Source organism: Narcine bancroftii, chromosome 7 (assembly GCF_036971445.1).
Source record: "Narcine bancroftii isolate sNarBan1 chromosome 7, sNarBan1.hap1, whole genome shotgun sequence".
Taxonomy (NCBI): Eukaryota; Metazoa; Chordata; class Chondrichthyes; order Torpediniformes; family Narcinidae; genus Narcine; species Narcine bancroftii.
The window spans coordinates 120,678,951-120,703,733 of NC_091475.1; positions in this window are offsets into that span (position 1 = coordinate 120,678,951).

A 24,783-nucleotide genomic window follows, 5' to 3' on the forward strand; every position below is an offset into this window, starting at 1 on the left:
GGAATCAGAGGCCGGAATCAGATGCCGGGAATAAGAGGCCGGGAATCAGAGGTGGGGAATCAGAGTCCGGGAATCAGAGATGCGGAATCAGAGGTGTGGAATCAGAGGTTGGGAATCAGAGGTTGGGAATCAGAGGCAGGGAATCAGAGGCTTGGAATCAGTTGCAGGGAATCAGATGCGGGGAATCAGAGGCGGGGAATCAGAGCTGGGGAATCAGAGGCGGGGAATCAGAGGCAGGGAATCAAACACGGGGAATCAGAGGCGGGGAATCAGAGCTGGGGAATCAGAGGTGGGGATCAGAGTCGGGGAATCAGAGGCAGGGAATCAGATGTGCGGAATCAGAGATGGGGAATCAGAGGTGGGGAATCAGAGTCTGTGAATCAGAGATGGGGAATCAGAGGCGGGGAATCAGAGGCAGGAAATCAGACACGGGGATTCAGAGGCTGGGAATCAGACGGGGGGAATCAAAGGCGGGGAATCAGAGCTGGGGAATCAGAGGCAGGGAATCAGAGTTGGGGATTCAGAGGCGGGGAATCAGATATGGGGAAACAGAGGCGGGGAATCAGAGGCGGGCAAACAGAGGCGGGGAATTAGATATGGGGAATCAGAGGTGGGGAATCAGAGGTGGTGAATCAGAGATGGGGAATCACAGGGGGGGAATCAGAGGCAGGGAATAGAACGCGGGGAATCAGAGGCAGGGAATCAGAGTTGGGGCATCAGAGGTTGGGAATTAGATATGGGGAAACAGAGGCGGGGAATCAGAGGCGGGGTAACAGAGGCGGGAAATCAGATATGGGGAATCAGAGGTGGGGAATCAGAGGCAGGGAATCAGATGTGCGGAATCAGAGATGGGGAATCAGAGGCAGGGAATCAGAATCAGAAGCGGGGAATCAGAGGCCGGGAATCAGAGGCTGGGAATCAGATGCTGGGAATAAGAGGCCGGGAATCAGAGGTGGGGAATCAGAGTCCGGGAAAAAGAGATGGGGATTCAGAGGCGGGGAATGAGATATGGAGAATCAGAGGCGGGGAATCAGAGGCGGGGAAACAGAGGTGGGGAATCAGATATGAGGAATCAGAGGTGGCGAATCAAAGGCGGTGAATCAGAGATGGGGAATCAGAGGCGGGGAATCAGAGGCAGGGAATCAAACACGGGAAATCAGAGGCGGGGAATCAGAGCTGGGGAATCAGAGGCGGGGAATCAGAGTTGGGGAATCAGAGGCAGGGAATCAGATATGGGGAAACAGGGGCAGGGAATCAGAGGCGGGGAAACAGAGGCGGGGAATCAGATATCGGGAATCAGAGGTGTGGAATCAGGGGTTGGGAATCAGAGGCAGGGAATCAGAGGCGGGGAAACAGAGGCGGGGAATCAGATATGGGGAATCAGAGGTGGCGAATCAAAGGCGGTGAAACAGAGATGGGGAATCAGGGCAGGGAATCAGAGGCAGGGAATCAAACACGGGGAATCAGAGCTGGGGAATCAGAGGCGGGGAATTAGAGTTGGGGAATCAGAGGAGGGGAATCAGAGGCGGGGAATCAGAGGCCGGGAATCAGATATGGGGAAACAGAGGTGGGGAATCAGAGGCGGGGAAACAGAGGCGGGGAATCAGATATGGGGAATCAGAGGTGGGGAATCAGAGGTTGGGAATCAGAGGCAGGGAATCAGAGGCTTGGAATCAGATGCAGGGAATCAGATGCGGGGAATCAGAGGCGGGGAATCAGAGCTGGGGAATCAGAGGTGGGGAATCAGAGTTGGGGAATCAGAGGCGGGGACTTAGATATTGGGAAACAGAGGCGGGGAATCAAAGGCGGGGAAACAGAGGCGGGGAATCAGATATGGGGAATCAGAGGTGGGGAATCAGAGGCAGGGAATCAGATGTGCGGAATCAGAGATGGGGAATCAGAGGCAGGGAATCAGAATCAGAAGCAGGGAAACAGAGGCCGGCAATCAGAGGCGGGGAAACAGAGGCGGGGAATAAAACACGGGGAATCAGAGGTGGGGAATCAGAGGTTGGGAATCAGAGGCAGGGAATCAGATTCGGGGAATCTGAGGCGGGGAATCAGAGGCATGGAATCAGATGTGCGGAATCGGAGATGGGGAATCAGAGGCAAGGAATCAGAGGCGGGGAATCAGAGGTGGGGTATCAGAGGCCAGGAATCACATATGGTGAAACATAGGCGGGGAATCAGAGGCGGGGAAACAGAGGCAGGGAATCAGATATGGTGAATCAGAGGTGGGGAATCAGAGTTTGGGAATCAGAGTTTGGGAATCAGAGGCTTGGAATCAGATGCAGGGAATCAGATGCGGGGAATCAGAGGCGGGGAATCAGAGCTGGGGAATCAGAGGTGGGGAATCAGAGTTGGGGAATCAGAGGCGGGGACAGATATTGGGAAACGGAGGCGGGGAATCAGAGGCGGGGAAACAGAGGCGGGGAATCAGATATGGGGAATCAGAGGTGGGGAATCAGAGGCAGGGAATCAGATGTGCGGAATCAGAGATCGGGAATTTAAGGCAGGGAATCAGAATCAGAAGCAGGGAATCAGAGGCCGGGAATCAGACGCGGGGAATCAGAGGCAGGGAATCAGTGGCCTGGAATCAGATGCTGGGAATAAGAGGCCGGGAATCAGAGGTGGGGAATCAGAGTCCGGGAATCAGAGATGGGGATTCAGAGGCGGGGAATGAGATATGGAGAATCAGAGGCGGGGAATCAGAGGCGGGGAAACAGAGGCGGGGAATCAAATATAGGGAATCAGAGGTGGGGAATCAGAGGTTGGGAATCAGAGGCTGGGAATCAGAGGCTGGGAATCAGATGCATGGAATCATATGCGGGGAATCAGAGGCGGGGAATCAGAGCTGGGGAATCAGAGGTGGGGAATCAAAGTTGGGGAATCAGAGGCGGGGACTTAGATATGGGGAAACAGAGGCGGGGAATCAGAGGCGGGGAAACAGAGGCGGGGAATCAGATATGGGGAATCAGAGGTGGGGAATCAGAGGCAGGGAATTAGATGTGCAGAATCAGAGATGGGGAATCAGAGGCAGGGAATCAGAATCATAGCAGGGAATCAGAGGCCGATAATCAGAGGCCGGAATCAGATGCCGGGAATAAGAGGCCGGGAATCAGAGGTGGGGAATCAGAGTCCGGGAATCAGAGATGCGGAATCAGAGGCGGGGAATGAGATATGGGGAATCAGAGGCGGGGAATCAGAGGCGGGGAATGAGATATGGAGAATCTGAGGCGGGGAATCAGAGGCGGGGAAACAGAGGCGGGGAATCAGATATAGGGAATCAGAGGTGGGGAATCAGAGGTTGGGAATCAGAGGCTGGGAATCAGAGGCTGGGAATCAGATGCATGGAATCATATGCGGGGAATCAGAAGCGGGGAATCAGAGCTGGGGAATCAGAGGTGGGGAATCAAAGTTGGGGAATCAGAGGCGGGGACTTAGATATGGGGAAACAGAGGCGGGGAAACAGAGGCGGGGAATCAGATATGGGGAATCAGAGGTGGGGAATCAGAGGCAGGGAATTAGATGTGCAGAATCAGAGATGGGGAATCAGAGGCAGGGAATCAGAATCAGAAGCAGGGAATCAGAGGCCGGGAATCAGAGGCCGGAATCAGATGCCGGGAATAAGAGGCCGGGAATCAGAGGTGGGGAATCAGAGGCGGGGAATGAGATATGGGGAATCAGAGGCGGGGAATCAGAGGCGGGGAAACAGAGGCGGGGAATCAGATATGGGGAATCAGAGGTGTGGAATCAGAGGTTGGGAATCAGAGGTTGGGAATCAGAGGCAGGGAATCAGAGGCTTGGAATCAGTTGCAGGGAATCAGATGCGGGGAATCAGAGGCTTGGAATCAGTTGCAGGGAATCAGATGCGGGGAATCAGAGGCGGGGAATCAGAGCTGGGGAATCAGAGGTGGGGAATCAGAGTTGGGGAATCAGAGGCGGGGACTTAGATATTGGGAAACAGAGGCGGGGAATCAAAGGCGGGGAAACAGAGGCGGGGAATCAGATATGGGGAATCAGAGGTGGGGAATCAGAGGCAGGGAATCAGATGTGCGGAATCAGAGATGGGGAATCAGAGGCAGGGAATCAGAATCAGAAGCAGGGAATCAGAGGCCGGGAATCAGAGGCCGGAATCAGATGCCGGGAATAAGAGGCCGGGAATCAGAGGTGGGGAATCAGAGTCCGGGAATCAGAGATGGGGATTTAGAGGCGGGGAATGAGATATGGGGAATCAGAGGCGGTGAATCAGAGGCGGGGAAACAGAGGCGGGGATTCAGATATGGGGAATCAGAGGTTGCGAATCAAAGGCGGTGAATCAGAGATGGGGAATCAGAGGCCGGGAATCAGAGGCAGGGAATCAAACACGGGGAATCAGATGTGGGGAATCAGAGCTGGGGAATCAGAGGCGGGGAATCAGAGTTGGGGAATCAGAGGCGGGGAATCAGAATTGGGGAATCAGAGATGGGGAATCAGAGATGGGGAATCAGAGGCGGGGAATCAGACGCGGGGAATCAGAGGTGGTGAATCAGAAATGTGGAATCAGAGGCGGGGAATCAGAGGCAGGGAATCAGACGCGGGGAATCAGAGGCGGGGAATCATAGCTGGGGAATCAGAGGCGGGGAATCAGAGGTGGGGATTCAGAGGCGGGGAATCAGATATTGGGAATCAGAGGTGGGGAATCAGAGGCGGGGAAACAGAGGCGGGGAATCAGATATGGGGAATCAGAGGTGGGGAATCAGAGGTTGTGAATCAGAGATGGGGAATCAGAGGCGGGGAATCAGAGGCCGGTAATCAGACGCGGGGAATCAGAGGCGGGGAATCAGACATGGGAAATTAGAGGCAGGGAATCAGAGTTGGGGATTCAGAGGCGGGGAATCAGATGTGGGGAAACAGAGGCGGGGAATCAGAGGCGGGGAAACAGAGGCGGGGAATCAGATATAGGGAATCAGAGGTGGGGAATCAGAGGTTGGGAATCAGAGGCCGGAATCAGATGCCGGGAATAAGAGGCCGGGAATCAGAGGTGGGGAATCAGAGTCCGGGAATCAGAGGCGGGGAAACAGAGGCGGGGAATCAGATATGGGGAATCAGAGGTGTGGAATCAGAGGTTGGGAATCAGAGGTTGGGAATCAGAGGCAGGGAATCAGAGGCTTGGAATCAGTTGCAGGGAATCAGATGCGGGGAATCAGAGGCGGGGAATCAGAGCTGGGGAATCAGAGGTGGGGAATCAGAGTTGGGGAATCAGAGGCGGGGACTTAGATATTGGGAAACAGAGGCGGGGAATCAAAGGCGGGGAAACAGAGGCGGGGAATCAGATATGGGGAATCAGAGGTGGGGAAACAGAGGCAGGGAATCAGATCTGCGGAATCAGAGATGGGGAATCAGAGGCAGGGAATCAGAATCAGAAGCAGGGAATCAGAGGCCGGGAATCAGAGGCCGGAATCAGATGCCGGGAATAAGAGGCCGGGAATCAGAGGTGGGGAATCAGAGTCCGGGAATCAGAGATGGGGATTTAGAGGCGGGGAATGAGATATGGGGAATCAGAGGCGGGGAATCAGAGGTGGGGAAACAGAGGCGGGGAATCAGATATGGGGAATCAGAGGTTGCGAATCAAAGGCGGTGAATCAGAGATGGGGAATCAGAGGCCGGGAATCAGAGGCAGGGAATCAAACACGGGGAATCAGATGTGGGGAATCAGAGCTGGGGAATCAGTGGCGGGGAATCAGAGTTGGGGAATCAGAGGCGGGGAATCAGACGCAGGGAATCAATATGGGAAATCAGAGGTGGGGAATCAGACGCAGGGAATCAATATGGGAAATCAGAGGTGGGGAATCAGAGGTTGGGAATCAGAGGAAGGGAATCAGAGGCGAGGAATCAGAGCTGGGGAATCAGAGGCGGGGAATCAGAATTGGGGAATCAGAGATGGGGAATCAGAGATGGGGAATCAGAGGCGCTGAATCAGACGCGTGGAATCAGAGGTGGTGAATCAGAGATGTGGAATCAGAGGCGGGGAATCAGAGGCAGGGGATCAAACACGGAGAATCAGAGGCGGGGAATCAGAGCTGTGGAATAAGAGGCGGGGAATCAGAGTTGGGGAATCAGAGGTGGGGAATCAGAGCTGGGGAATCAGAGGTGGGGAATCAGAGTCGGGGAATCAGAGGCAGGGAATCGGATATGGGGAAAAAGAGGCGGGGAATCAGAGGCGGGCAAACAGAGGCGGGGAATTAGATATGGGGAATCAGTGGTGGGGAATCTGAATCAGAGATGGGGAATCACAGGCGGGGAATCAGAGGCAGGGAATAGAACGCGGGGAATCAGAGGCAGGGAATCAGAGCTGGGGAATAAGAGGCGGGGAATCATAGTTGGGAATCAGAGGCGGGGAATCAGATATGGGGAAACAGAGGCGGGGAATCAGGGGCGGGGAAACAGAGTTGGGGAATCAGAGGCGGGGACTTAGATATTGGGAAACAGAGGCGGGGAATCAAAGGCGGGGAAACAGAGGCGGGGAATCAGATATGGGGAATCAGAGGTGGGGAATCAGAGGCAGGGAATCAGATCTGCGGAACCAGAGATGGGGAATCAGAGGCAGGGAATCAGAATCAGAAGCAGGGAATCAGAGGCCGGGAATCAGAGGCCGGAATCAGATGCCGGGAATAAGAGGCCGGGAATCAGAGGTGGGGAATCAGAGTCCGTGAATCAGAGATGGGGATTTAGAGGCGGGGAATGAGATATGGGGAATCAGAGGCGGGGAATCAGAGGCGGGGAAACAGAGGCGGGGATTCAGATATGGGGAATCAGAGGTTGCGAATCAAAGGCGGTGAATCAGAGATGGGGAATCAGAGGCCGGGAATCAGAGGCAGGGATTCAAACACGGGGAATCAGATGTGGGGAATCAGAGCTGGGGAATCAGTGGCGGGGAATCAGAGTTGGGGAATCAGAGGCGGGGAATCAGACGCAGGGAATCAATATGGGAAATCAGAGGTGGGGAATCAGACGCAGGGAATCAATATGGGAAATCAGAGGTGGGGAATCAGAGGTTGGGAATCAGAGGAAGGGAATCAGAGGCGAGGAATCAGAGCTGGGGAATCAGAGGCGGGGAATCAGAATTGGGGAATCAGAGATGGGGAATCAGAGGCGGGGAATCAGACGCGTGGAATCAGAGGTGGTGAATCAGAGATGTGGAATCAGAGGCGGGGAATCAGAGGCAGGGGATCAAACACGGAGAATCAGAGGCGGGGAATCAGAGCTGTGGAATCAGAGGCGGGGAATCAGAGTTGGGGAATCAGAGGTGGGGAATCAGAGCTGGGGAATCAGAGGTGGGGAATCAGAGTCGGGGAATCAGAGGCAGGGAATCGGATATGGGGAAACAGAGGCGGGGAATCAAAGGCGGGGAAACAGAGGCGGGGAATCAGATATGGGGAATCAGAGGTGGGGAATCAGAGGCAGGGAATCAGATGTGCGGAATCAGAGATGGGGAATCAGAGGCAGGAATCAGAATCAGAAGCAGGGAATCAGAGGCCGGGAATCAGAGGCCGGAACCAGATGCCGGGAATAAGAGGCCGGGAATCAGAGGTGGGGAATCAGAGTCCGGGAATCAGAGATGGGGATTTAGAGGCGGGGAATGAGATATGGGGAATCAGAGGCGGGGAATCAGAGGCGGGGAAACAGAGGCGGGGAATCAGATATGGGGAATCAGAGGTTGCGAATCAAAGGCGGTGAATCAGAGATGGGGAATCAGAGGCCGGGAATCAGAGGCAGGGAATCAAACACGGGGAATCAGATGTGGGGAATCAGAGCTGGGGAATCAGAGGCGGGGAATCAGAGTTGGGGAATCAGAGGCGGGGAATCAGAATTGGGGAATCAGAGATGGGGAATCAGAGATGGGGAATCAGAGGCGGGGAATCAGACGCGGGGAATCAGCGGTGGTGAATTAGAAATGTGGAATCAGAGGCGGGGAATCAGAGGCAGGGAATCAGACGCGGGGAATCAGAGGCGGGGAATCATAGCTGGGGAATCAGAGGCGGGGAATCAGAGGTGGGGATTCAGAGGCGGGGAATCAGATATTGGGAATCAGAGGTGGGGAATCATAGGCGGGGAAACAGAGGCGGGGAATCAGATATGGGGAATCAGAGGTGGGGAATCAGAGGTTGTGAATCAGAGATGGGGAATCAGAGGCGGGGAATCAGAGGCCGGTAATCAGACGCGGGGAATCAGAGGCGGGGAATCAGACATGGGAAATTAGAGGCAGGGAATCAGAGTTGGGGATTCAGAGGCGGGGAATCAGATGTGGGGAAACAGAGGCGGGGAATCAGAGGCGGGGAAACAGAGGCGGGGAATCAGATATAGGGAATCAGAGGTGGGGAATCAGAGGTTGGGAATCAGAGGCCGGAATCAGATGCCGGGAATAAGAGGCCGGGAATCAGAGGTGGGGAATCAGAGTCCGGGAATCAGAGGCGGGGAAACAGAGGCGGGGAATCAGATATGGGGAATCAGAGGTGTGGAATCAGAGGTTGGGAATCAGAGGTTGGGAATCAGAGGCAGGGAATCAGAGGCTTGGAATCAGTTGCAGGGAATCAGATGCGGGGAATCAGAGGCGGGGAATCAGAGCTGGGGAATCAGAGGTGGGGAATCAGAGTTGGGGAATCAGAGGCGGGGACTTAGATATTGGGAAACAGAGGCGGGGAATCAAAGGCGGGGAAACAGAGGCGGGGAATCAGATATGGGGAATCAGAGGTGGGGAAACAGAGGCAGGGAATCAGATCTGCGGAATCAGAGATGGGGAATCAGAGGCAGGGAATCAGAATCAGAAGCAGGGAATCAGAGGCCGGGAATCAGAGGCCGGAATCAGATGCCGGGAATAAGAGGCCGGGAATCAGAGGTGGGGAATCAGAGTCCGGGAATCAGAGATGGGGATTTAGAGGCGGGGAATGAGATATGGGGAATCAGAGGCGGGGAATCAGAGGTGGGGAAACAGAGGCGGGGAATCAGATATGGGGAATCAGAGGTTGCGAATCAAAGGCGGTGAATCAGAGATGGGGAATCAGAGGCCGGGAATCAGAGGCAGGGAATCAAACACGGGGAATCAGATGTGGGGAATCAGAGCTGGGGAATCAGTGGCGGGGAATCAGAGTTGGGGAATCAGAGGCGGGGAATCAGACGCAGGGAATCAATATGGGAAATCAGAGGTGGGGAATCAGACGCAGGGAATCAATATGGGAAATCAGAGGTGGGGAATCAGAGGTTGGGAATCAGAGGAAGGGAATCAGAGGCGAGGAATCAGAGCTGGGGAATCAGAGGCGGGGAATCAGAATTGGGGAATCAGAGATGGGGAATCAGAGATGGGGAATCAGAGGCGCTGAATCAGACGCGTGGAATCAGAGGTGGTGAATCAGAGATGTGGAATCAGAGGCGGGGAATCAGAGGCAGGGGATCAAACACGGAGAATCAGAGGCGGGGAATCAGAGCTGTGGAATAAGAGGCGGGGAATCAGAGTTGGGGAATCAGAGGTGGGGAATCAGAGCTGGGGAATCAGAGGTGGGGAATCAGAGTCGGGGAATCAGAGGCAGGGAATCGGATATGGGGAAAAAGAGGCGGGGAATCAGAGGCGGGCAAACAGAGGCGGGGAATTAGATATGGGGAATCAGTGGTGGGGAATCTGAATCAGAGATGGGGAATCACAGGCGGGGAATCAGAGGCAGGGAATAGAACGCGGGGAATCAGAGGCAGGGAATCAGAGCTGGGGAATAAGAGGCGGGGAATCATAGTTGGGAATCAGAGGCGGGGAATCAGATATGGGGAAACAGAGGCGGGGAATCAGGGGCGGGGAAACAGAGTTGGGGAATCAGAGGCGGGGACTTAGATATTGGGAAACAGAGGCGGGGAATCAAAGGCGGGGAAACAGAGGCGGGGAATCAGATATGGGGAATCAGAGGTGGGGAATCAGAGGCAGGGAATCAGATCTGCGGAACCAGAGATGGGGAATCAGAGGCAGGGAATCAGAATCAGAAGCAGGGAATCAGAGGCCGGGAATCAGAGGCCGGAATCAGATGCCGGGAATAAGAGGCCGGGAATCAGAGGTGGGGAATCAGAGTCCGTGAATCAGAGATGGGGATTTAGAGGCGGGGAATGAGATATGGGGAATCAGAGGCGGGGAATCAGAGGCGGGGAAACAGAGGCGGGGATTCAGATATGGGGAATCAGAGGTTGCGAATCAAAGGCGGTGAATCAGAGATGGGGAATCAGAGGCCGGGAATCAGAGGCAGGGATTCAAACACGGGGAATCAGATGTGGGGAATCAGAGCTGGGGAATCAGTGGCGGGGAATCAGAGTTGGGGAATCAGAGGCGGGGAATCAGACGCAGGGAATCAATATGGGAAATCAGAGGTGGGGAATCAGACGCAGGGAATCAATATGGGAAATCAGAGGTGGGGAATCAGAGGTTGGGAATCAGAGGAAGGGAATCAGAGGCGAGGAATCAGAGCTGGGGAATCAGAGGCGGGGAATCAGAATTGGGGAATCAGAGATGGGGAATCAGAGGCGGGGAATCAGACGCGTGGAATCAGAGGTGGTGAATCAGAGATGTGGAATCAGAGGCGGGGAATCAGAGGCAGGGGATCAAACACGGAGAATCAGAGGCGGGGAATCAGAGCTGTGGAATCAGAGGCGGGGAATCAGAGTTGGGGAATCAGAGGTGGGGAATCAGAGCTGGGGAATCAGAGGTGGGGAATCAGAGTCGGGGAATCAGAGGCAGGGAATCGGATATGGGGAAACAGAGGCGGGGAATCAAAGGCGGGGAAACAGAGGCGGGGAATCAGATATGGGGAATCAGAGGTGGGGAATCAGAGTCAGGGAATCAGATGTGCGGAATCAGAGATGGGGAATCAGAGGCAGGAATCAGAATCAGAAGCAGGGAATCAGAGGCCGGGAATCAGAGGCCGGAACCAGATGCCGGGAATAAGAGGCCGGGAATCAGAGGTGGGGAATCAGAGTCCGGGAATCAGAGATGGGGATTTAGAGGCGGGGAATGAGATATGGGGAATCAGAGGCGGGGAATCAGAGGCGGGGAAACAGAGGCGGGGAATCAGATATGGGGAATCAGAGGTTGCGAATCAAAGGCGGTGAATCAGAGATGGGGAATCAGAGGCCGGGAATCAGAGGCAGGGAATCAAACACGGGGAATCAGATGTGGGGAATCAGAGCTGGGGAATCAGAGGCGGGGAATCAGAGTTGGGGAATCAGAGGCGGGGAATCAGAATTGGGGAATCAGAGATGGGGAATCAGAGATGGGGAATCAGAGGCGGGGAATCAGACGCGGGGAATCAGCGGTGGTGAATTAGAAATGTGGAATCAGAGGCGGGGAATCAGAGGCAGGGAATCAGACGCGGGGAATCAGAGGCGGGGAATCATAGCTGGGGAATCAGAGGCGGGGAATCAGAGGTGGGGATTCAGAGGCGGGGAATCAGATATTGGGAATCAGAGGTGGGGAATCAGAGGCGGGGAAACAGAGGCGGAAAATCAGATATGGGGAATCAGAGGTGGGGAATCAGAGGTTGTGAATCAGAGATGGGGAATCAGAGGCGGGGAATCAGAGGCCGGTAATCAGACGCGGGGAATCAGAGGCGGGGAATCAGACATGGGAAATTAGAGGCAGGGAATCAGAGTTGGGGATTCAGAGGCGGGGAATCAGATGTGGGGATACAGAGGCGGGGAATCAGAGGCGGGGAAACAGAGGCGGGGAATCAGATATAGGGAATCAGAGGTGGGGAATCAGAGGTTGGGAATCAGAGGCTGGGAATCAGAGGCTGGGAATCAGATGCATGGAATCATATGCGGGGAATCAGAGGCGGGGAATCAGAGCTGGGGAATCAGAGGTGGGGAATCAAAGTTGGGGAATCAGAGGCGGGGACTTAGATATGGGGAAACAGAGGCGGGGAATCAGAGGCGGGGAAACAGAGGTGGGGAATCAGATATGGGGAATCAGAGATGGGGAATCAGAGGCAGGGAATTAGATGTGCAGAATCAGAGATGGGGAATCAGAGGCAGGGAATCAGAATCAGAAGCAGGGAATCAGAGGCCGGGAATCAGAGGCCGGAATCAGATGCCGGGAATAAGAGGCCGGGAATCAGAGGTGGGGAATCAGAGTCCGGGAATCAGAGATGCGGAATCAGAGGCGGGGAATGAGATATGGGGAATCAGAGGCGGGGAATCAGAGGTGGGGAAACAGAGGCGGGGAATCAGATATGGGGAATCAGAGGTGTGGAATCTGAGGTTGGGAATCAGAGGTTGGGAATCAGAGGCAGGGAATCAGAGGCTTGGAATCAGTTGCAGGGAATCAGATGCGGGGAATCAGAGGCGGGGAATCAGAGCTGGGGAATCAGAGGTGGGGAATCAGAGTTGGGGAATCAGAGGCGGGGACTTAGATATTGGGAAACAGAGGCGGGGAATCAAAGGCGGGGAAACAGAGGCGGGGAATCAGATATGGGGAATCAGAGGTGGGGAATCAGAGGCAGGGAATCAGATCTGCGGAATCAGAGATTGGGAATCAGAGGCAGGGAATCAGAATCAGAAGCAGGGAATCAGAGGCCGGGAATCAGAGGCCGGAATCAGATGCCGGGAATAAGAGGCCGGGAATCAGAGGTGGGGAATCAGAGTCCGGGAATCAGAGATGGGGATTTAGAGGCGGGGAATGAGATATGGGGAATCAGAGGCGGGGAATCAGAGGCGGGGAAACAGAGGCTGGGAATCAGATATGGGGAATCAGAGGTTGCGAATCAAAGGCGGTGAATCAGAGATGGGGAATCAGAGGCCGGGAATCAGAGGCAGGGAATCAAACACGGGGAATCAGATGTGGGGAATCAGAGCTGGGGAATCAGTGGCGGGGAATCAGAGTTGGGGAATCAGAGGCGGGGAATCAGACGCAGGGAATCAATATGGGAAATCAGAGGTGGGGAATCAGACGCAGGGAATCAATATGGGAAATCAGAGGTGGGGAATCAGAGGTTGGGAATCAGAGGAAGGGAATCAGAGGCGAGGAATCAGAGCTGGGGAATCAGAGGCGGGGAATCAGAATTGGGGAATCAGAGATGGGGAATCAGAGATGGGGAATCAGAGGCGGGGAATCAGACGCGTGGAATCATAGGTGGTGAATCAGAGATGTGGAATCAGAGGCGGGGAATCAGAGGCAGGGGATCAAACACTGAGAATCAGAGGCGGGGAATCAGAGCTGTGGAATCAGAGGCGGGGAATCAGAGTTGGGGAATCAGAGGTGGGGAATCAGAGCTGGGGAATCAGAGGTGGGGAATCAGAGTCGGGGAATCAGAGGCAGGGAATCGGATATGGGGAAACAGAGGCGGGGAATCAGAGGCGGGCAAACAGAGGCGGGGAATTAGATATGGGGAATCAGTGGTGGGGAATCAGAGGTGGTGAATCAGAGATGGGGAATCACAGGCGGGGAATCAGAGGCAGGGAATAGAACGCGGGGAATCAGAGGCAGGGAATCAGAGCTGGGGAATAATAGGCGGGGAATCATAGTTGGGAATCAGAGGCGGGGAATCAGATATGGGGAAACAGAGGCGGGGAATCAGGGGCAGGGAAACAGAGTTGGGGAATCAGAGGCGGGGACTTAGATATTGGGAAACAGAGGCGGGGAATCAAAGGCGGGGAAACAGAGACGGGGAATCAGATATGGGGAATCAGAGGTGGGGAATCAGAGGCAGGGAATCAGATCTGCGGAATCAGAGATGGGGAATCAGAGGCAGGGAATCAGAATCAGAAGCAGGGAATCAGAGGCCGGGAATCAGAGGCCGGAATCAGATGCCGGGAATAAGAGGCCGGGAATCAGAGGTGGGGAATCAGAGTCCGTGAATCAGAGATGGGGATTTAGAGGCGGGGAATGAGATATGGGGAATCAGAGGCGGGGAATCAGAGGCGGGGAAACAGAGGCGGGGAATCAGATATGGGGAATCAGAGGTTGCGAATCAAAGGCGGTGAATCAGAGATGGGGAATCAGAGGCCGGGAATCAGAGGCAGGGATTCAAACACGGGGAATCAGATGTGGGGAATCAGAGCTGGGGAATCAGTGGCGGGGAATCAGAGTTGGGGAATCAGAGGCGGGGAATCAGACGCAGGGAATCAATATGGGAAATCAGAGGTGGGGAATCAGACGCAGGGAATCAATATGGGAAATCAGAGGTGGGGAATCAGAGGTTGGGAATCAGAGGAAGGGAATCAGAGGCGAGGAATCAGAGCTGGGGAATCAGAGGCGGGGAATCAGAATTGGGGAATCAGAGATGGGGAATCAGAGGCGGGGAATCAGACGCGTGGAATCAGAGGTGGTGAATCAGAGATGTGGAATCAGAGGCGGGGAATCAGAGGCAGGGGATCAAACACGGCGAATCAGAGGCGGGGAATCAGAGCTGTGGAATCAGAGGCAGGGAATCAGAGTTGGGGAATCAGAGGTGGGGAATCAGAGCTGGGGAATCAGAGGTGGGGAATCAGAGTCGGGGAATCAGAGGCAGGGAATCGGATATGGGGAAACAGAGGCGGGGAATCAGAGGCGGGCAAACAGAGGCGGGGAATTAGATATGGGGAATCAGTGGTGGGGAATCAGAGGTGGTGAATCAGAGATGGGGAATCACAGGCGGGGAATCAGAGGCAGGGAATAGAACGCGGGGAATCAGAGGCAGGGAATCAGAGCTGGGGAATCAGAGGCGGGGAATTAGATATGGGGAAACAGAGGCGGGGAATCACGGGCGGGGAAACAGAGGCGGGGAATCAGATATGGGGAATCGGATGCGGGGAATCAGAGGCGGGGAATCAGAGCTGGGGAATCAGATATGGGGAATCAGAGGTGGGGAATCAGAGGCGTGGAAACAGAGGCGGGGAATCAGATATGGGGAATCAGAGGTGGGGAATCAGAGGCAGGTAATCAGATGTGCGGAATCAGAGATGGGGAATCAGAGGCAGGGAATCAGAATCAGAAGCGGGGAGTCAGAGGCCGGGAAGCAGAGGCCTGGAATCAGATGCTGGGAATAAGAGGCCGGGAATCAGAGGTTGGGAATCAGAGTCCGGGAATCAGAGATGGGGATTCAGAGGCGGGGAATGAGATATGGAGAATCAGAGGCGGGGAATCAGAGGCGGGGAAACAGAGGTGGGGAATCAGATATGGGGAATCAGAGGTGGCGAATCAAAGGCGGTGAATCAGAGATGGGGAATCAGAGGCGGGGAATCAGAGGCAGGGAATCAAACACGGGGAATCAGAGGTGGGAAATCAGAGCTGGGGAATCAGAGGCGGGGAATCTGAGTTGGGGAATCAGAGGCGGGGAATCAGATATGGGGAAACAGAGGTGGGGAATCAGAGGCAGGGAAACAGAGGTGGGGAATCAGATATGGGGAATCAGAGGTGGGGAATCAGAGGTTGGGAAACAGAGGCAGACAATCAGAGGCGGTGAGTCAGAGGCGGGGAATCAGAGGCAGGGAATCAGATGTGCGGAATCAGAGATGGGGAATCAGAGGCAGCGAATCAGAGGCGGGGAAGCAGAGGCGGGGAATCAGAGGCCGGGAATCAGAGGCCGGGAATGAGAGGTCGGGAATCAGAGGCCGGGAATCAGAGATGGGGAATCAGAGGCGGGGATTCAAACACGGGGAATCAGATCTGGGGAATCAGAGGCGGGGAATCAGATATGGGGAAACAGAGGCGGGGAATCAGAGGCGGGGAATCAGAGGCGCAGAAACAGAGGCGGGGTATCAGATATGGGGAATCAGAGGTGGGGAATCAGGGGCGGGGTATCAGAGGCTGGGTATCAGACACGGGGATTCAGAGGCGGGGAATCAGATGTTGGGAATCAGAGATGGGGAATCAGAGGCGGGGAAACAGAGGCGGGGAATCAGATATGGGGAATCAGAGGTGGGGAATCAGAGGTTGTGAATCAGAGATGGGGAATCAGAGGCGGGGAATCAGAGGCCGGTAATCAGACGCGGGGAATCAGAGGCGGGGAATCAGACATGGGAAATTAGAGGCAGGGAATCAGAGTTGGGGATTCAGAGGCGGGGAATCAGATGTGGGGAAACAGAGGCGGGGAATCAGCGGCGGGGAAACAGAGGCGGGGAATCAGATATAGGGAATCAGAGGTGGGGAATCAGAGGTTGGGAATCAGAGGCTGGGAATCAGAGGCTGGGAATCAGATGCATGGAATCATATGCGGGGAATCAGAGGCGGGGAATCAGAGCTGGGGAATCAGAGGTGGGGAATCAAAGTTGGGGAATCAGAGGCGGGGACTTAGATATGGGGAAACAGAGGCGGGGAATCAGAGGCGGGGAAACAGAGGTGGGGAATCAGATATGGGGAATCAGAGATGGGGAATCAGAGGCAGGGAATTAGATGTGCAGAATCAGAGATGGGGAATCAGAGGCAGGGAATCAGAATCAGAAGCAGGGAATCAGAGGCCGGGAATCAGAGGCCGGAATCAGATGCCGGGAATAAGAGGCCGGGAATCAGAGGTGGGGAATCAGAGTCCGGGAATCAGAGATGCGGAATCAGAGGCGGGGAATGAGATATGGGGAATCAGAGGCGGGGAATCAGAGGTGGGGAAACAGAGGCGGGGAATCAGATATGGGGAATCAGAGGTGTGGAATCTGAGGTTGGGAATCAGAGGTTGGGAATCAGAGGCAGGGAATCAGAGGCTTGGAATCAGTTGCAGGGAATCAGATGCGTGGAATCAGAGGCGGGGAATCAGAGCTGGGGAATCAGAGGTGGGGAATCAGTGTTGGGGAATCAGAGGCGGGGACTTAGATATTGGGAAACAGAGGCGGGGAATCAAAGGCGGGGAAACAGAGGCGGGGAATCAGATATGGGGAATCAGAGGTGGGGAATCAGAGGCAGGGAATCAGGTCTGCGGAATCAGAGATGGGGAATCAGAGGCAGGGAATCAGAATCAGAAGCAGGGAATCAGAGGCCGGGAATCAGAGGCCGGAATCAGATGCCGGGAATAAGAGGCCGGGAATCAGAGGTGGGGAATCAGAGTCCGGGAATCAGAGATGGGGATTTAGAGGCGGGGAATGAGATGTGGGGAATCAGAGGCAGGGAATCAGAGGCGGGGAAACAGAGGCGGGGAATCAGATATGGGGAATCAGAGGTTGCGAATCAAAGGCGGTGAATCAGAGATGGGGAATCAGAGGCCGGGAATCAGAGGCAGGGAATCAAACACGGGGAATCAGATGTGGGGAATCAGAGCTGGGGAATCAGTGGCGGGGAATCAGAGTTGGGGAATCAGAGGCGGGGAATCAGACGCAGGGAATCAATATGGGAAATCAGAGGTGGGGAATCAGACGCAGGGAATCAAGATGGGAAATCAGAGGTGGGGAATCAGAGGTTGGGAATCAGAGGAAGGGAATCAGAGGCGAGGAATCAGAGCTGGGGAATCAGAGGCGGGGAATCAGAATTGGGGAATCAGAGATGGGGAATCAGAGATGGGGAATCAGAGGCGGGGAATCAGACGCGTGGAATCATAGGTGGTGAATCAGAGATGTGGAATCAGAGGCGGGGAATCAGAGGCAGGGGATCAAACACTGAGAATCAGAGGCGGGGAATCAGAGCTGTGGAATCAGAGGCGGGGAATCAGAGTTGGGGAATCAGAGGTGGGGAATCAGAGCTGGGGAATCAGAGGTGGGGAATCAGAGTCGGGGAATCAGAGGCAGGGAATCGGATATGGGGAAACAGAGGCGGGGAATCAGAGGCGGGCAAACAGAGGCGGGGAATTAGATATGCGGAATCAGTGGTGGGGAATCAGAGGTGGTGAATCAGAGATGGGGAATCACAGGCGGGGAATCAGAGGCAGGGAATAGAACGCGGGGAATCAGAGGCAGGGAATCAGAGCTGGGGAATAATAGGCGGGGAATCATAGTTGGGAATCAGAGGCGGGGAATCAGATATGGGGAAACAGAGGCGGGGAATCAGGGGCGGGGAAACAGAGTTGGGGAATCAGAGGCGGGGACTTAGATATTTGGAAACAGAGGCGGGGAATCAAAGGCGGGGAAACAGAGACGGGGAATCAGATCTGCGGAATCAGAGATGGGGAATCAGAGGCAGGGAATCAGAATCAGAAGCAGGGAATCAGTGGCCGGGAATCAGAGGCCGGAATCAGATGCCGGGAATAAGAGGCCGGGAATCAGAGGTGGGGAATCAGAGTCCGTGAATCAGAGATGGGGATTTAGAGGCGGGGAATGAGATATGGGGAATCAGAGGCGGGGAATCAGAGGCGGGGAAACAGAGGCGGGGAATCAGATATGGGGAATCCGAGGTTGCGAATCAAAGGCGGTGAATCAGAGATGGGGAATCAGAGGCCGGGAATCAGAGGCAGGGATTCAAACACGGGGAATCAGATGTGGGGAATCAGAGCTGGGGAATCAGTGGCGGGGAATCAGAGTTGGGGAATCAGAGGCGGGGAATCAGACGCAGGGAATCAATATGGGAAATCAGAGGTGGGGAATCAGACGCAGGGAATCAATATGGGAAATCAGAGGTGGGGAATCAGAGGTTGGGAATCAGAGGAAGGGAATCAGAGGCGAGGAATCAGAGCTGGGGAATCAGAGGCGGGGAATCAGAATTGGGGAATCAGAGATGGGGAATCAGAGGCGGGGAATCAGACGCGTGGAATCAGAGGTGGTGAATCAGAGATGTGGAATCAGAGGCGGGGAATCAGAGGCAGGGGATCAAACACGGAGAATCAGAGGCGGGGAATCAGAGCTGTGGAATCAGAGGCGGGGAATCAGAGTTGGGGAATCAGAGGTGGGGAATCAGAGCTGGGGAATCAGAGGTGGGGAATCAGAGTCGGGGAATCAGAGGCAGGGAATCGGATATGGGGAAACAGAGGCGGGGAACCAGAGGCGGGCAAACAGAGGCGGGGAATTAGATATGGGGAATCAGTGGTGGGGAATCAGAGGTGGTGAATCAGAGATGGGGAATCACAGGCGGGGAATCAGAGGCAGGGAATAGAACGCGGGGAATCAGAGGCAGGGAATCAGAGCTGGGGAATCAGAGGCGGGGAATCAGATATGGGGAAACAGAGGCGGGGAATCATGGGCGGGGAAACAGAGGCGGGGAATCAGATATGGGGAATCGGATGCGGGGAATCAGAGGCAGGGAATCAGAGCTGGGGAATCAGATATGGGGAATCAGATGTGGGGAATCAGAGGCGTGGAAACAGAGGCGGGGAATCAGATATGGGGAATCAGAGGTGGGGAATCAGAGGCAGGTAATCAGATGTGCGGAATCAGAGATGGGGAATCAGAGGCAGGGAATCAGAATCAGAAGCGGGGAGTCAGAGGCCGGGAATCAGAGGCCTGGAATCAGATGCTGGGAATAAGAGGCCGGGAATCAGAGGTTGGGAATCAGAGTCCGGGAATCAGAGATGGGGATTCAGAGGCGGGGAATGAGATATGGAGAATCAGAGGCGGGGAATCAGAGGCGGGGAAACAGAGGTGGGGAATCAGATATGGGGAATCTGAGGTGGCGAATCAAAGGCGGTGAATCAGAGATGGGGAATCAGAGGCGGGGAATCAGAGGCAGGGAATCAAACACGGGGAATCAGAGGTGGGAAATCAGAGCTGGGGAATCAGAGGCGGGGAATCTGAGTTGGGGAATCAGAGGCGGGGAATCAGATATGGGGAAACAGAGGTGGGGAATCAGAGGCAGGGAAACAGAGGTGGGGAATCAGATATGGGGAATCAGAGGTGGGGAATCAGAGGTTGGGAAACAGAGGCAGACAATCAGAGGCGGTGAGTCAGAGGCGGGGAATCAGAGGCAGGGAATCAGATGTGCAGAATCAGAGATGGGGAATCAGAGGCAGCGAATCAGAGGCGGGGAAGCAGAGGCGGGGAATCAGAGGCCGGGAATCAGAGGCCGGGAATGAGAGGCCGGGAATCAGAGGCCGGGAATCAGAGATGGGGAATCAGAGGCGGGGATTCAAACACGGGGAATCAGATCTGGGGAATCAGAGGCGGGGAATCAGATATGGGGAAACAGAGGCGGGGAATCAGAGGCTGGGAATCAGAGGCGCAGAAACAGAGGCGGGGTATCAGATATGGGGAATCAGAGGTGGGGAATCAGGGGCGGGGTATCAGAGGCTGGGTATCAGACACGGGGATTCAGAGGCGGGGAATCAGAGATGGGAATCAGAGGCGGGGAATCAGAGGCAGGGAATCAGATGTGCGGAATCAGAGATGGGGAATCAGAGGCAGCGAATCAGAGGCGGGGAACCAGAGGCGGGGAAACAGAGGTGGGGAATCAGATATGGGGAATCAGAGGTGGGGAATCAGAGGTTGGGAAACAGAGGCAGGGAATCAGAGGCGGGGAGTCAGAGGCGGGGAATCAGAGGCAGGGAATCAGATGTGCGGAATCAGAGATGGGGAATCAGAGGCAGTGAATCAGAGGCGGGGAACCAGAGGCGGGGTATCAGAGGCCGGGAATCAGAGGCCGGGAATGAGAGGCCGGGAATCAGAGGCCGGGAATCAGAGATGGGGAATCAGAGGTGGGGAATCAAACACGGGGAATCAGATCTGGGGAATCAGAGGTGGGGAATCAGAGTTGGGGAATCTGAGGCGGCGAATCAGATATGGGGAAACAGAGGCGGGGAATCAGAGGCGGGGAATCAGAGGCGCATAAACAGAGGCGGGGTATCAGATATGGGGAATCAGAGGTGGGGAATCAGGGGCGGGGTATCAGAGGCTGGGTATCAGACACGCGGATTCAGAGGTGGGGAATCAGAGATGGGGAATCAGAGGCGGGGAATCAGAGGCAGGGAATCAGATGTGCGGAATCAGAGATGGGGAATCAGAGGCAGCGAATCAGAGGCGGGGAACCAGAGGCGGGCATTCAGAGGTGGGGAATCAGATATGGGGAATCAGAGGTTGGGAAACAGAGGCAGGGAATCAGAGTCGGGGAGTCAGAGGCGGGGAATCAGAGGCAGGGAATCAGATGTGCGGAATCAGAGATGGGGAATCAGAGGCAGCGAATCAGAGGCGGGGAACCAGAGGCGGGGATTCAGAGGCGGGGAATCAGATATGGGGAAACAGAGGCGGGGAATTAGAGGCGGGCAAACAGAGGCGGGGAATCAGATATGGGGAATCAGAGGTGGGGAATCAGAGGTTGTGAATCAGAGATGGGGAATCACAGGCGGGAAATCAGAGGCAGGGAATCAGAGCTGGGGAATCAGAGGCGGGGAATCAGAGCTGGGGAATCAGAGGCAGGGAATCAGAGTTGGGGATTCAGAGGCGGGAAATCAGAGCTGGGGAATCACAGGCGGGGAATCAGAGGCAGGGAATCAGAGGCGGGGAATCAGAGGCAGGGAATCAGATATGGGGATTCAGAGGTGGGGAATCAGAGGTTGGGAATCAGAGGCAGGGAATCGGAGGCAGGGAATCAGAGGCAGGGAATCAGATGTGGGGAATCAGAGGCGGGGAATCAGAGCTGGGGAATCAGAGTCGGGGAATCAGAGTTTGGGAATCAGAGGCGGGGAATTAGATATGGGGAAACAGAGGCGGGGAATCAGAGGTGGGGAAACAGAGCTGGGGAATCAGAGGTGTGGAATCTGAGTTGGGGAATCAGAGGCGGGGAATCAGATATGGGGAATCAGAGGCGGGGAATCAGAGGCGCGGAAAGAGAGGCTTGGAATCAGATATGGGGAATCAGAGGTGGGGAATCAGATATGGGGAAACAGAGGCGGGGAATCAGAGGCGGGGAAACAGAGGCTGGGAATCTGATATGGGGAATCAGAGGTGGCGAATGAAAGGCGGTGAATTAGAGATGGGGAATCAGAGGCGGGGAATCAGAGGCAGGGAATCAAACACGGGGAATCAGAGGTGGGGAATCAGAGCTGGGGAATCAGAGGCTGGGTATCAGAGTTGGGGAAACAGAGGCGGGGAATCAGAGGCGGGGAATCAGAGGCGCAGAAACAGAGGCGGGGTATCAGATATGGGGAATCAGAGGTGGGGAATCAGGGGCGGGGTATCAGAGGCTGTGTATCAGACACGGGGATTCAGAGGCGGGGAATCAGAGATGGGGAATCAGAGGCGGGGAACCAGAGGCGGGGATTCAGAGGTGGGGAATCAGATATGGGGAATCAGAGGCGGGGAATCAGAGGCAGGGAATCAGATGTGCGGAATCAGAGATGGGGAATCAGAGGCAGCGAATCAGAGGCGGGGAACCAGAGGCGGGGATTCAGAGGCGGGGAATCAGATATGGGGAAACAGAGGCGGGGAATTAGAGGCGGGCAAACAGAGGCGGGGAATCAGATATGGGGAATCAGAGGTGGGGAATCAGAGGTTGTGAATCAGAGATGGGGAATCACAGGCGGGAAATCAGAGGCGGGAAATCAGAGCTGGGGAATCAGAGGCGGGGAATCAGAGGCAGGGAATCAGAGGCGGGGAATCAGAGGCAGGGAATCAGATATGGGGATTCAGAGGTGGGGAATCAGAGGTTGGGAATCAGAGGCAGGGAATCGGAGGCAGGGAATCAGAGGCAGGGAATCAGATGTGGGGAATCAGAGGCGGGGAATCAGAGCTGGGGAATCAGAGTCGGGGAATCAGAGTTTGGGAATCAGAGGCGGGGAATTAGATATGGGGAAACAGAGGCGGGGAATCAGAGGTTCGGAAACAGAGCTGGGGAATCAGAGGTGGGGAATCAGAGTTGGGGAATCAGAGGCGGGGAATCAGATATGGGGAATCAGAGGCGGGGAATCAGAGGCGCGGAAAGACAGGCGGGGAATCAGATATGGGGTATCAGAGGTGGGGAATCAGATATGGGGAAACAGAGGTGGGGAATCAGAGGCGGGGAAACAGAGGCGGGGAATTTGATATGGGGAATCAGAGGTGGCGAATGAAAGGCAGTGAATCAGAGATGGGGAATCAGAGGCGGGGAATCAGAGGCAGGGAATCAAACACGGGGAATCAGAGGTGGGGAATCAGAGCTGGGGAATCAGAGGCGGGGTATCAGAGTTGGGGAATCAGAGGCGGGATATCAGATATGGGGAAACAGAGGTGGGGAATCAGAGGCAGGGAAACAGAGGTGGGGAATCAGATATGGGGAATCAGAGGTGGGGAATCAGAGGTTGGGAAACAGAGGCAGGGAATCAGAGGCGGGGAGTCAGAGGCGGGGAATCAGAGGCAGGGAATCAGATGTGCGGAATCAGAGATGGGTAATCAGAGGCAGCGAATCAGAGGCGGGGAACCAGAGGCGGGGAATCAGAGGCGGAGAATCAGAGCCTGGGAATCAGAGGCGGGGAATCAGAGGCGGGGAAACAGAGGCGGGGAAACAGATATGGGGACTCAGAGGTGGGGAATCAGAGGTTGGGAATCAGAGGCAGGGAATCAGAGGCAGGGAATCAGAGGCAGGGAACCAGAGTTGGGGATTCAGAGGCGGGGAATCAGAGCTGGGGAATCAGAGGCGGGGAATCAGAGGCAGGGAATCAGAGGCGGGGAATCAGAGGCAGGGAATCAGATATGGGGATTCAGAGGTTAGGAATCAGAGGTTGGAAATCAGAGGTGGGGATCAGAGTCGGGGAATCAGAGGCAGGGAATCAGATGTGCGGAATCAGAGATGGGGAATCAGAGGTGGGGAATCAGAGGCTGTGAATCAGAGATGGGGAATCAGAGGTGGGGAATCAGAGGCAGGAAATCAGACACGGGGATTCAGAGGCTGGGAATCAGACGGGGGGAATCAAAGGCGGGGAATCAGATATGGGGAAACAGAGGCGGGGAATCAGAGGCGGGCAAACAGAGGCGGGGAATTAGATATGGGGAATCAGAGGTGGGGAATCAGAGGTGGTGAATCAGAGATGGGGAATCACAGGCGGGGAATCAGAGGCAGGGAATAGAACGCGGGGAATCAGAGGCAGGGAATCAGAGTTGGGGCATCAGAGGTTGGGAATTAGATATGGGGAAACAGAGGCGGGGAATCAGAGGCAGGGAATCAGATGTGCGGAATCAGAGATGGGGAATCAGAGGCTGTGAATCAGAGATGGGGAATCAGAGGTGGGGAATCAGAGGCAGGAAATCAGACACGGGGATTCAGAGGCTGGGAATCAGACGGGGGGAATCAAAGGCGGGGAATCAGAGCTGGGGAATCAGAGGCAGGGAATCAGAGTTGGGGATTCAGATGCGGGGAATCAGATATGGGGAAACAGAGGCGGGGAATCAGAGGCGGGCAAACAGAGGCGGGGAATTAGATATGGGGAATCAGAGGTGGGGAATCAGAGGTGGTGAATCAGAGATGGGGAATCACAGGCGGGGAATCATAGGCAGGGTATAGAACGCGGGGAATCAGAGGCAGGGAATCAGAGTTGGGGCATCAGAGGTTGGGAATTAGATATGGGGAAACAAAGGCGGGGAATCAGAGGCGGGGAAACAGAGGCGGGAAATCAGATATGGGGAATCAGAGGTGGGGAATCAGAGGCAGGGAATCAGATGTGCGGAATCAGAGATGGGGAATCAGAGGCAGGGAATCAGAATCAGAAGCGGGGAATCAGAGGCCGGGAATCAGAGGCCGGGAATCAGATGCTGGGAATGAGAGGCCGGGAATCAGAGGTGGGGAATCAGAGTCCGGGAATCAGAGATGGGGATTCAGAGGCGGGGAATGAGATATGGAGAATCAGAGGCGGGGAATCAGAGGCGGGGAAACAGAGGTGGGGAATGAGATATGTGGAATCAGAGGTGGCGAATCAAAGGCGGTGAATCAGACATGGGGAATCAGAGGCGGGGAATCAGAGGCAGGGAATCAAACACGGGAAATCAGAG